The following is a 13,181-nucleotide window of genomic DNA, read 5'->3' as shown; positions in this document are numbered from 1 at the left end:
ACAAATTACTCGTTGTCAATGATTAGTTTTTATAATGCCATTACCGTAGCCATTTTAAATATTCTTCAAGAAATGTAATTCCACTGCGCATGCGTATAATAACTTTCCTCTTACAAGCGACCGTGGCTAGATTAAACCATCGAAAAGTAGTTTTTTTGATGTTTGGGTCTAGCTTTTTTTCATTTTTTAATTTTCAAACCACTTTTTTGAATTCCTTTTAGAGTTTTACTTTTCAAAATAAGCACAACACGATAATCAAATCATCGCACAACACGATGATCACATCATCGCACAACACGATGGTCACCTATCTTAATCTTTAGAGAATTATTTAATAGAGTATCCGTGTTACACCATAAAACCATAAAGAGCTCAAAACGTCTTTATTTGTTTTATAGATAAAGTGGCAATTACTTAAATTGAATGAATTTTTTTATTTCTTTTGGCCAAACGCTTGCAATATTAAGTACGCTATCAGCAAGAGAAATAAAGATTAATTTACAAGATAGAATACAAAAGCATACTAAAACATAATACAAATGTTTTCTACTCATGCTTTCAAGCAATGAGTCTTTATTTTCTTTTTTTTAATTTTCTTTTTGTATCAAAATAAAAGCTTTCATCTCAGAACTTCTTTAAAACAAAGATTTTTGATTAAAAACAAGAAAATACATAGTTGGTTCTTTAAGCAGGGCATTCCCAAGGATAAGGAGGTGTCTAAGCCATCAACAAAAATTATATTCAAAAATTAGTCGGCAAATTTGGATCTATTGTTGGCAGTCGGCAAATGTAAGACAACAAGAACTTTTTTTTTTTTTTTTTAAAGATCTTAATCAGCGAAATATTTTTCTATATTTTACTTGTAAGTGTTAATTTTAAGCAAATTTTTTTTGTTTTTAATTGCATTTGATACCAATGAGTCCATAACTGTCATTAAACATAAATATATTATACAAATTATCAAACGTCCCTGACTTTTTTTGGGGTGTCTGCCAGGATATCGAGTCAAATGAACCTAGAATATTTATGAAACTAAAATTAAAAAAAACATAAACAAAAATTATGTTAAAACGTTTGAAAAGAGTTCTTGGTTCCGTTTACTTTGAAAAATAATTTCAGTTGACCTAGCAGCTGCAACGTTTCTGATATATGTAAAACAACTTGCATAAATGTTTTATTATAAATAAACACGCATATTACAATTTCAATAATATGCTCTGGATTTCTTCTAAATCCATTAAAACTTGTTAGTTCTTTTCACAACGTTGATTTAAAAAGCTATTCACGACACTAGCTATCGTATAAGTAGTCTCCTTTACGTAATTGCAAAATGCGGCCTTTATAGCTGCATTAACATCAACACCAAGTTTTATTTTAACCAAACTCTAAAAATGTTTATCCTAATGTCGAATAAAAAATCCAATTTTATCCAATTATATTTTAGTATCAATCCGGTGATTCCGAAACTTTACATGGTCGTAACTTTTAAACATAATGCGTTGAAATTTATAACTTAATAAAGAAACTTAAAAAAATTATTAAAAAAAACTTATTGATGATTATCATATTGATCCTTCCTGTGTACGAGCTTAAATGCATATTGCTTGCCACGCAAATAGTTTCTACCTAATTTTTCTGATTGTTTGTACTTAAACTTATTCTCCACAATTTGAGCAATGTCAATGTCTTTCAGCACACAGATTGAAATTACATTTTACACGTTCCATCACCCATAAAGTTTTAAAATCATTTTTATTTTTATTTTTATTCTTTCTCTATACAATATCAAGTAGTCTTTTTTTGTCATATTTTTTTGAATAAGCAAGGTCTTACTTTTTTTGTCATCTCATATTTTTATGAATAAGCAAGGTCTTACTTTTTTTGTCATCTCATATTTTTATGAATAAGCAAGGTCTTACTTTTTTTGTCATCTCATATTTTTATGAATAAGCAAGGTCTTACTTTTTTTGTCATCTCATATTTTTATGAATAAGCAAGGTCTTACTTTTTTTGTCATCTCATATTTTTATGAATAAGCAAGGTCTTACTTTTTTTGTCATCTCATATTTTTATGAATAAGCAAGGTCTTACTTTTTTTGTCATCTCATATTTTTATGAATAAGCAAGGTCTTACTTTTTTTGTCATCTCATATTTTTATGAATAAGCAAGGTCTTACTTTTTTTGTCATCTCATATTTTTATGAATAAGCAAGGTCTTACTTTTTTTGTCATCTCATATTTTTATGAATAAGCAAGGTCTTACTTTTTTTGTCATCTCATATTTTTATGAATAAGCAAGGTCTTACTTTTTTTGTCATCTCATATTTTTATGAATAAGCAAGGTCTTACTTTTTTTGTCATCTCATATTTTTATGAATAAGCAAGGTCTTACTTTTTTTGTCATCTCATATTTTTATGAATAAGCAAGGTCTTACTTTATTTCTCTATAATACAACCATAGATTATCCTAGTCATATTTAAAATATCAGGAAAGTTTTTTTCCTTATAATATCCGGAAAAATATTTTTAAGAATTATCCGGAAAAATCCGGGAATAAAAACGCTTTTGTGTATTTAAGAATATCACATGTGCTTGAAAAGTAAACGCGTAAACGCGTAAACGAGTACGGTGTAAACGAGTACGGTGTAAACGAGTACGGTGTAAACGAGTACGGTGTAAACGAGTACGGTGTAAACGAGTACGGTGTAAACGAGTACGGTGTAAACGAGTACGGTGTAAACGAGTACGGTGTAAACGAGTACGGTGTAAACGAGTACGGTGTAAACGAGTACGGTGTAAACGAGTACGGTGTAAACGAGTGTGCGTAAACGAGTACGGTAAACGCGTAAAACGCGTAAACGAGTAAACGCGTTCTAAATTTTACATTCTAAAATAATGGCAATAAAAAATAAAACAATAGATTTTGAAACGATGCGCTTTAATGTCTTTGAAACCGCGAATAATATTCTCAATGACGCTGATACGCAAATTTTTCAAACGTATAATTTTAACTCTCGATATTTTGAAACAGAAATTTCAAAACTGAACTTGAAGCTTATAAAAATAATTTTACGATAATTCACATAAATATAAGAAGCATAAATAAAAATTTTGACAAACTTAAACATTTCCTAATTGATTGCAATTATTCATTCAGTATGATTTGCCTAACAGAAACTTGGTGTTCTGATGAATCAATCCAAAATAACTCTAACTTTCAAATTCCAAATTATAAATTATTATCTTCTGAAAGGAAAGCATACAAAAAAGGAGGAGGGATTGCAACTTATGTTCGGAATGATCAAGTGATAAAAGTGAGAAAAGATCACTCCATTTCTAACCCCGATAGTGAGGTCTTTACAATAGAGATCATCAACTCCAAATTTAAAAATATTATAGTCTCTACCTGTTATAGGCCACCTGAAGGTAATATTAAAAAATGTTCTAATTATCTAGAAGAAATTTTTCTTAAAATCAATAAAGAGCAAAAAAAGTTGTTCTGTATCGGGGACTTAAACATAGATTGTTTAAAATACAAAGAGTGTCCGATCACTAAATTATTTTTTGATAACATGTTTCAACATTGTATTTTACCAATTATTAATAAACCCACACGGGTAACCTCGAATACTATTTCTGCTATAGATAACATACTAACAAACTCATTTCTAGATACCTCCTTAAAAGCAGGAATAATAAAAATTGATATAACAGATCATTTTCCAGTTTACTTTACAATAAAACATGATACAAAAATAAATAATAACTCGAAAAAAAAAATTTATAAAAGAAAAATAAATAAAAATTCTATTAAATGTTTTAAAGACGCACTATCGGCAGTAGATTGGGTTAAAGTGTATCAAGAATGTAACCTTGGGAACACAAACTCTGCATATAATACTTTCACAGATATTTTTCTAAAACACTATAATAATCATTTTCCAATCAAAGAAAAAGAAATAAAAGTAAAATATTTGAGCTGTCCATGGATCACCAGCGGAATCAAAAAATCTTCAAAAACTAAACAAAGACTATATGTTAAATATTTGAAAAATAGAAATGAAGAAAACCTATCTACTTATAAACAATATAAAAATCTTTTCGAAAAAATCAGAAAACATTCTAAAAAAGTTTATTATTCTAAATTACTTCAAAAAACTAATGGAGATACCAAAAAAACATGGAACATCATGAAAGAAATAATCAGAAAAAAGTATATAAAAACAAACAGCTTACCAGATAGAATTATTATAAATGAAATAGAACACAACGATCAGAACTCTATTGCCGAACAATTCAACAATTTCTTTGCAAATATTGGCCCTAACATGGCGTCTAAAATTCAAACCGCAAATAACTCCTTTGAAAATTATTTTACTGATCTAAATAGCGAACTAACTTTCAACGGATTAAGCTATAAAGAACTCGAAAATGCAAAAAACTCTTTAAAAATCAACAAAGCACCAGGAATTGATGAAATTTGTAGCAATATTGTAATGAGTATCTTTCCGATAATAAAGAAACCCCTCTTCGAAATATTTAAATCTTCAATTACAACAGGAACCGTTCCAGAGAAATTGAAAATTGCTAAAATTGTACCAATATATAAAACTGGAGAACCATACTTACTAAACAATTATAGACCAATCTCAATTCTTCCTGTATTCTCAAAACTCCTCGAACGAATAATTTATAATAAATTATACCAATATATAACAAACAACAATATCTTAAATACAAAACAATTCGGCTTTCAAAAGCAACATGCAACCGAACATGCAATCGTAGATCTTGTAAATAGCATCAACTACTCATTTGTTAATAAAGAATTTGTTTTAGGAATCTTTATAGATTTATCGAAAGCATTCGATACTGTTGATCATGCTATCCTGCTAAAAAAATTTGAAAAATATGGCGTAAAAAATGTTGCTTTACTCTGGTTTAAAATTTTTTTGCTAAACAGACAGCAATGTGTTAATACTGATGAAAATATCTGTTCAAAATTGCTTAAGATTAAATGTGGCGTTCCCCAAGGTTCCATTCTAGCTCCCTTATTGTTCTTAATATAAATTAACGATCTTCCAAAAGTCTTAAACAAACTTGATGTAATAATGTTTGCAGATGATACTAATTTATTTTATTCATCTCAGTCTATTGAAGAACTCTTTGAAACAACGAATATCGAACTTGAAAAACTTAATATCTGGCTAAAATCTAATAAATTATCTTTAAACACAGAAAAAACCAATTACATTTTATTCCATCCCAACCAAAAAAGAAAAAAAATACCTAATATATTACCATTGCTAAAAATAGAAAACAAAAATATTGAAAGAACCTCAATAACAAAATTTCTAGGTTTACTAATTGACGAAAATATTTCATGGAAAGCACACTTTGACTATTTAAATACAAAAATAACCAAAAACATTGGCGTGCTATACAAAGCTAGACCAATGTTATCCCAAGAAAATCTAAAACATCTTTATTTCTCATTTATACAGACCTATTATACATATGGTAATATAGCATGGGCAAGTACCAATAAATCCAATTTGAAATCACTTTATCGACGTCAAAAACATGCCGTTAGAATTGTCTATAAAAAAGACAAATTCACTCATGCTGAACCTTTGTTAAAACTCCTTAATGCACTAAACGTCTATAGAATAAACATTTATCAAAACTTATTGTTTATGCTGAAATATAAACTCGGGCTTGTCCCATCACATTTCTCAAATGATTTCTTTAAAAGCAATAGAAATAGATATGACACTCGAGAAGTAGGAAACTTTAATATACCGTTTAGAAAAACAAAACTATCGCGTTTCACAATTTCATATCGCGGTCCCTATCTCTATAATAAACTGATATCCAGAAATGCCATAATTACAAAATTAGATAACCAAAATTGTTTGAAAATCTTACTAAAAAATTTCGTTTTAAATATAAACAATTATATGAACTTACACTAAACTAATACTGAAACTAGAGCCAAAATTAACGTTGAAGCGAAAATCCCAAAAAACTTCAATAACAAATATTAATATAAAAAATATATAAATCAAAAATAATTTTATTTATGCCTAATCATATATTTATGTGTGCAAAATCTAGCATTTATCAATTATTTTTTATCTTACATTTTATTATATGTGAATCCAATATAAAATGAACTACCATTATATTTTGTGAAACTAGAAACATGTAAAAACAAAAAAACAAAAAATATTACTAGTACAAGCGGTTTCTTGATGACAAGACCATCTGGTCTTCTGCAAGTTTCCCGCGTTCTTTTAATAATAATGATACCCTGCAGTTATATTCTTTGTATTCTATAAAGTTGTGAGATTTTATTTTTTCTCCTACCATCATATATTTTATAAAAATTGTAAATTTGTATCAGTTAGAATAGTAAATTTGTATCAGATAGAATCACAATATTGTAAAGATAAAAGAACAACAAAAAAAAAAATTTGTATCAGTTAGAATGTAAATTTGTATCAGATAGAATCACAATATTGTAAAGATAAAAGAACAAAAAAAAAAAAAAAAAAAAAAAAAAAAAAAGAAAATTTTGGGCAGATATTCTTCTATATAAAAGCATTTTAATGCTTACTTAAATAGAATTTATAAATCAAATTAAACTAGATTTTTAGGTGAAGTAGTCAAGTATTTAAAGTGATCTCTGAGTGTTGAGTTTTTACATATCTTAAATAATCCTTAAAAAATAAATTTCATATTATTTAAACGTTCCAAAACATAGTATTTATCAAAACATAAGCAAAAAACTTTTTAATAAGTAATTTTTAACGTCATTTTTTTTTTTCTCGAAGGTAAGTTCTGCAGTTATTTATTTAAAAATCTTTGATTTTTTAAAAAATAAATACTGCAGAAATATATGGAAAAACAATAAATGCTTTTTTGTTAATACCTCAATTTCAAAATCAAAAAAAAATTGATTTAGTAATTTTAATTAAACTCAAAATTTGTTTTATAATTTAAATACATACATACATTTTTTAATAGGCTGAGTGAATAAAAAGCAATTACTTTTACTCGGCGTATTTCGAGTAATTGCTCAGCTTTACGTGAACAAAATTTATAGCGATTTTCGTCAAATTTATTCACGTAAAGCTGAGCAATTACTCCAATTTGTCTCGGCACTTGAGAATTCCTTTATTAATAAATATACGCGCACAAATAAGAAAAATTTTTTTGTAAAAATAATGCCTTACCTAAGTAAAATATAGCATAAATTATTTGATGTACAATACCTTTACTGTTTTAATTATTTATTTACACTTTTTTTTTTTTTTTTTTTTTTGCCGATAAAAAAAAATTTACAGTCGTAACTTATAAAAAAATAATTACCGGGGCTAGAAGAAGACAAATTTAAAAAATGCGTCATTACTAGACAAAATATAGTTTGACAATAAAATATAGTTTCAATGTATATATCTCTGATATATATTATAAAAGAAAGTTTAAATATATCGCATATCATTTAAAATTTATAGTTTTTCAAAAAATAAGATATAACAATTGCTTTGTAAAATAAAAGAAACAAAATTTATTAAAATATTAAATGACAAAAATAACATTTAAGAATTGCTTTAAAAAATAAGAAGATATGATTTTATATAAAAACATTTTATTGGTAGAGCATTTTATAGTTTAACTTATTTAATTATATTTATAATACTTTTCATTGCCAATTAAGTAAAAGCAAATAAACAGTATAAAATAAAAGTAAAAGATTAATAAATAACGCAAAATAAAAAATAAATTTCTCAAAAAGAAGATTATCATTTAAAATGATAAAAATATATGTACAATTATTGATTAATTATGTATTAATAATCTAAAGTAATTAATTAATTAACTATTAATTATTGATTTCTAATATAAAGAAGTTTTATTAGAAAAAATTCAATTCATTTTTAGTTAACAAAAGTAATTGCTTAAGTTTTGTTTTGAATTGGTTGAGAGAATAATTAGTTTTCATTTGATTATTTAATATTATGTTCCACAACTTTGGTCCTAGGTTTACAATAGAGAATTTAATAGCGGAATAATAAGTTTTGGATTGAATGTAATTGTATTTTGAAAATCTAGTAGGGTATATGTGATTTATTTTTTCAAAAATTGAATAAAATAAGATTGGTAATATATTTTTATCAAGTTTGAACATGATAATAAGAACTTGATAGAGGTTTAGTTTATATACATTTAGGATATTGAGTTCATTAAATAGTGTTTGTGTGTGTGAGAAGCGATCTACGTTTGAATTTATCCTTATAGCCTGTTTTTGTTTGCTAAGCAATTTTTTTATTTTCGTCGCGTTAGTGCTACACCAAGCAATGTTCGCATAACTTTAGTAGCAATGAATAAAAGAAAAGTAAATGTTTTTTAAACAAGATCGATGTAATAACTGCTTTGCTTTGTACATTATACCTAAATTTTTTGATATTTTATCTTCAACTACACCTATATGTTCCCTCCAGGTTACATTTTCGTCTAGAAACACACTTAAAAACTTTATCGATTGCTCTCTCTTTATTAATTGATTGTCAATAAAAAGGTCCGGAAGTTCTAAGGGAATATCTGATTTTTTATGTAGGCGATGGAATAAAGTGTATTTTGTTTTAGTAATATTTAAAGATAACTTGTTTGATTTAAACCATTGGGTTAGTTTGTCTAGTTCTTTGTTTAATGTTTGGAATAATATATTGATATCTTTATTGAAATAAAACAAGCTGGTATCATCTGCAAATAAAATTGTATTTAAAATGTTAGAAAATTTATTTAAATCGTTTATATAAACAAGAAATAAAAGTGGCCCTAAAATTGATCCTTGAGGAACACCACATGTAATTGTCTCATAATTAGTTTTTCCTTCATCATAAACTATATACTGCTTCCTATTAGTCAAATAACTCTCGAACCAGGAGAAGTTAGTATTTTTTATACCATAACTTTTGAGTTTCGATAGAAGGATTTGATGATTGACTGTATCGAAAGCTTTACTTAAATCGATAAAAAGACCAAGGGTATACTTGCCTTCATCAAACGATTTAAATATGTCCTGAACAAGGTGAATGATTGCATGATCGGTGGAATGGCCAGATTTGAATCCAAATTGTTTATGGTAAAGAATATTATTTACATTTAAAAAAGAATAAAGCCTATTATACATAACTTGCTCTAATATTTTAGAAAAACAATTAAGAATTGAGATTGGACGATAATTTGCAACTTCAGAAGGATCGCCTGATTTTAAAATTGGAATGATTTTTGCAATTTTTAGGTTTTCTGGAAAAACACCATGTTTTAAAGATAAATTGTTATTATTTTTTTTTTTTTTTTTTTTTGCCATATAAATTTATTAAAGTCGTAAAGCATAATATAAATACAAATAGCAGGGGCAAGAAGAAGACATAATTGGTCTTATCACCAAGCCCCTTAGTCTATACCGTAAATATAAGACAATAAAAATTAAAAAAAACGCAACACCACATAATATTTAAATTAAAATAATTAAAAATATGTAATAATGGAATTGTGATGTATTTTATCGATTTAATAACGACATCACTACTTATAGAATCGAAACCTACACTTTTTTTGGGCTTTAACAATGAGATTGCGTCTAATAATTCATTTTCCGTAAGTTTAGGATTAGACATAACACTAATGTTGTTTGAGGTTATGTAAGACTTAAAGTGTATTTTAGAAGTTGCTATATTTGATGATAAAATAGGACCTATATTTAAAAAAAACTGATTAAGTGTTTCGGCCACTAAAGATTTATTTACAATACAATTGTTATTAACTTTAAGATTTTTCGGAAGTAAATTACCGTATAAACGTTTTTTACCGATTACCTCCTTTATAATTTGCCATGTTTTTTTCGAATCATTTTTGTGTTTAAATAATTGTTCCGAATAATAATGTTTCTTTGAGCGTTTTAAAACTGATTCATATAGCCGTTTATAGGTTTTGTAATTAATTTCATTTCTAAGAGTTTTTTTTTTTAAGAAACTTGTTATATAAACGTTGTTTTTTTTTTTGAGGATTTAAGAATGCCCCTCGTGATCCAGGGGTTTAAAAGTGTTTTTGTTTTGATAACTTTAGTAACTTCCGGGAATGCTTTATTATAAAGATTAAGAAATTCAGTTAAAAAGATATCATATGTTTTATCGGCATTTAGATTTAGTTGTAAGGTGTCCCAGTTGACACCAGTAAGAAGTTTATGAAAATTTTTGATGGAAGCGTCGTTTACTAACCGTGTTGTAATTAATTTTTTTCTATCACTAAGAGCATCATAGTCGATGCATTTTTGCGATAGAATAAAAATAGGGAAGTGATCAGAAATGTCAGATTTAAATATACCTGTCCTTAATTTAATATTTACGAAATCATTTGTAATAATTTGATCTAAAGATGTTGCACTTTCTCTAGTTACTCGCGTTGGTTTATCGATTAAGGGAATATAACTATTTTGAAAAATTGTGTTAAAGAAGTTCTTAATGTTTTTATTTTTGTCGCATTCTAATATATTAAGATTAATGTCACCAACAATATAAACCGATTTATTTAAAGATGATTTTTTTTTAATTATAATTTAAATGTGATTTTCAAATGCCTTAATACTTCCTGAGGGCGGTCTATATAAAGCATGGATGACGATATTTCTTGAAGTTTTATTAATAATTTCAACACATAAAGATTCATAATCATTAGTGGTTGAACTTAACAGTGGTTTCCTTTTGAATAAAATTGAATTTTTTATGTATATACACAAACCTCGACCTTCCTTATTTGATGCTCTAACTTGATGAATTACTTTATAATTAGGTAATTGAAAATTGGAATTCAATGTTTTCAATGTTTACATCGTTACACCATATCTCGCTGAGACAAATTACCTGAAATCTAATGTCAATTTTATGTAAAAATTGTTTCAATGACTCAAATTTTTTTTGAATACTTCTAATATTAATGTGAAGCATTGAAAACGAATTATCTTCCATTCCTTTATCAATAATTTTTGAATTTGGATTATAGTATATCGGGCTAGTATTTTTAATTACTTGACTATCGTTAAAAAAATTATAATCGGGATCCGAATAGTTGTTTAAAATTATTGGCTTTTTCTGTGAATTAAAATTTATGTTTGATAAAACAATATTATCAGCCATTTTAAATAAAAAAACAAATCAATAAAAATTTAACTAAAAAACAAAAAAAACAAAAAAAAAATCATTTAACATGATTTTTTTTTTCTAAATTCTTTAACAATGAGCTTATCATATATAACAACAGAATATCTACCGTTTATCATATTATTATTTGATAACAAAAAAAATATTTTTAACTTGTATTTCCAGAAAACTATTTGGATATCCGGAAAAAAAAAAGTGTAATGGAAATGTCCAAAAAAAGAAAATTCCTCTACAACACATATGGATGGTTAAGCGCCAAACCAGCCTATACAACAAAGTAGAAAAAAATTAGTTTATATTAAAAAATGATTTATGTAGTTGTATGTTTGTTTGCAAACACCAAAATACCAATTAAAATTTTTAAGTGCACTGAACTGCAATTACTTTTAATTTGTTCGGTTTAGTGGCTTTTGTTAAAGACTTTTGCATCAAATTATCTCATTTTCAACTTTGCATCAAATTATCTCATTTCAACATATTCATTGTCTAGGCTGGTTTGGCGCTAAGTCATCCATATATACTTATGTAAGTCAAGTAAGTAAGACAAGTAAGATATGTTACTTCAGAAACTTTAGCAATATGAGGCATACTTAAAGAATGCGCCAAAGTATTTTTGTTCGGCTGATTGAACTTCTGTTTAAAAAATTTCTTTGCAATTATGTTACAATTAGGTGAATATAAAAAAGCAATTGCTATTACTTAGCGTTTTTTTTTGTTCGGCTATGAGTGAATAAATATTTTAGCAAACTCGTTCAAATTTTTATTCACGTAAAGCTAAGCCATTTACTCCAAAAACGCTGATTAATTGTTCAGCTTTAAGTGAATAAAAGTTTGAGCTAAATTAATTAAGTTTTTATTCACGTAAAGACGATGTTCGAGATAACTAGACACGTAACAAACTCCAAAAATTTAAATGTTTATACTTGTGTCAAATAAGGATGTTTTGCATAAAATTGTGATGATTGGAGTCTGGGAACAAGAAAGCCCTAAAATTTTGGTAACAACTGCCCCAAACAAGAGAACAACAGGTAGATAAAATATTTTTTGTACTATTCTTAAATAAAATTATTTTCATCGATAAATTCTAAATTTCATAAAACAATCTCTTAGCGTTCAAAAGTTACGACCTTGTAAAATTTATAACCCCTTTAATTTTTTTTTAACGTCTTTACTTCCAAGGTTGCAAGCAACCACTATTAGAGTTGGAAGTTACTGGAAGAGAAAAGATGAAGTTTATAGAGCAAGATAACGATTGACAGACGACTTAAAATATTGCAAATTATATGAATCAGGAAAACAAGATGAAGTAAGCCAATTCCAAAGAACTGATGTTCGAGGAAAAAAACTAAACGAATAAGAGTTTTTGGAGCACTTATGAACAGTCACAGAAAAATAGACGAGACTTAATTGAATGACGAGTAACACGAGAATGAATTTTAGTAGATGGCACCAGAGACATTAGCTCTTTAGAGCAGTGCCCATTATAGTAGTTGTAGAAAAGAGAAATAGAAGCAACATTACAACGATGTGATAATGGTTGGAGGTTGGTTGCAAGAGCACGTCCAACTATGTTTACAATGCGTTTTTGCACTTTGTCTAAAAGAGAAAAGGCATCATTGGAAGATCCACCCCAGATATGGCAACAATATTCCATTCAAGGATGAATTTGAGATTTATAGAAATAAAAAATAGAATCCGGAGTAAGAAAGTGTCGAGCACGATAAAGAAATGCAAGCTTAGCAAATGCTAATTTTGCAATCAATTTGATATATGGTTTCCAAGAAAGATTGGAAGAAAAAGTTAATCCTTAATTGAGGAGGTTTCAAACTTATATATGTGTGTGTGTATATACATACACACACACATAAATAAGTTATAAGTGTGTGTGCACCTTTTTAAATAACGTGATAAGCACCTTTTTAAATAACTTTAGTAGATTAGAAAAGATTTATA

Source organism: Hydra vulgaris, chromosome 01 (genome assembly GCF_038396675.1).
Source record: "Hydra vulgaris chromosome 01, alternate assembly HydraT2T_AEP".
In the NCBI taxonomy this organism is placed as follows: domain Eukaryota; kingdom Metazoa; phylum Cnidaria; class Hydrozoa; order Anthoathecata; family Hydridae; genus Hydra; species Hydra vulgaris.
The sequence above is the reverse complement of the archived record's forward strand: the minus strand, read 5'-3'. Positions refer to the sequence as shown.